Raw genomic sequence first — 1,426 nt, 5'->3', positions numbered from 1 at the left:
ATGTAAAAGTTATGAAAGTTATAGCAGTGATAAAAATTTGAGAAACAGTGGTATTAAAAAAAAAAAAAATATGTAAGATATTTATGATGATAGCAACAGTAATGATTAATGAAAAGTAGATACATTTGAGATATTGGATGAGGAGTGTCCCTGTTGCACTGAGAAGCATTATGATGAAAGTGAGAGTGGAGGTACTGGGATTCAGTGACCTTCTGAAGGCTTGAGCTGTATGTTGTAATTTCATTTTACAGTAAGAAATTTAGGTCATAGTGACGTACCTGCCAGAGATAGACAATGTTGAGTTTATGGTTTTGTTTTTGAGTAATAATTATATAATCAAACTCTCTCTGTAAAAGGAAGAAATATCCTTTTGTTTTTGAATAAAAGAGAAGTTTTCATTGTGCAAACTATTGTTCTTGTTCAGAAAAAGAATAGGGGCAGGGATTATTTACCCTGGATTTTGCTTTAAACAAAAATATAATATGAATAATAGTAATTTGAATTGACTGTTAAGATGGAGATTAGAGAAATAGTGATTGGAGTTTTTTTTTTTTATAGATTTGAATTTTCATGGACTTAAAAAAGAAAAAAGTTGAAATATGAGATACAGCTTGCAAAGATTGTCATACAGGCAAGATGCCACCCATTTAAAATTGTTCTTGATAAGACATCTGCCCACAGATAACTCCAGTGAAAAAATGAAATCCATTCTGCTTTCAGTGTAGCTAAATTTATGGTTATCAGAATAGTATTTCATTAGTATCTATTCACTATCTACAAAAGAAAAAGAAAATCTGCTCAGTTGTAGAAGTTGAGAAAGCATGGAACTAAAGGATATGACTGCATTCAGACAGATATTCAGTTAATATGAGTGTGTGATATTAGACTTTTGTTGCATAGTAAAACAAAACTATATGTAAGAAACAATATTTGACAGGAACCATCAATAATGAAGAAGGTTGACAAAATTTTGTTTAGTTTTATATTTTATTCTGAAAGAAATTTTTCATTGAAGTGTGTGCTGTCCACCCTGGTTAGTTTTTACTTCTTCCTTCAAATATTATTGTTTGTTCTTTAAGATTTACTTGTAAGAAGGATAATTAAAATGCATAATATTTGTAATTCTTTATATATGAAAACTTTGATTACACTCTTACTTGCAGCCATATGAATGTATTCCTTTTCCCCAAGTATAGTTGAATCTGATCAAACACATTTTCTTAGGTTTGAAACAGTGTTTACATGTTCAGCCTGACATGGCCACATTCCAACATGAGTTGTTTGTCTGTGCCACTCTGTTTCCACCTGCTCTATTCTGTGAGTCATGTGTCTGAGCTAGAATTATACCTTGTCTGCAGATCTGCAGTATCTGTCTAGAAGTATGTCAAAAAATATTCTCCCAAGAAGTAAAAAGACTTTTAGGTCT

The 1,426-nt window shown here is 31.1% G+C and overlaps 1 protein-coding gene across 1 annotated transcript in view; it reads left to right on the top strand.

Annotated features, from left to right (window-relative positions):
• LOC119589068 (iron-sulfur cluster assembly 2 homolog, mitochondrial-like) overlaps window positions 1–1,426 on the top strand; it is a gene marked incomplete at its 3' end in the record, with an annotated part of 6,271 nt that overhangs the window by 4,439 nt on the left and 406 nt on the right.

Source organism: Penaeus monodon, chromosome 25, assembly GCF_015228065.2.
Source record: "Penaeus monodon isolate SGIC_2016 chromosome 25, NSTDA_Pmon_1, whole genome shotgun sequence".
NCBI lineage: Eukaryota > Metazoa > Arthropoda > Malacostraca > Decapoda > Penaeidae > Penaeus > Penaeus monodon.
The sequence above is the reverse complement of the archived record's forward strand: the minus strand, read 5'-3'. Positions and strand labels throughout refer to the sequence as shown.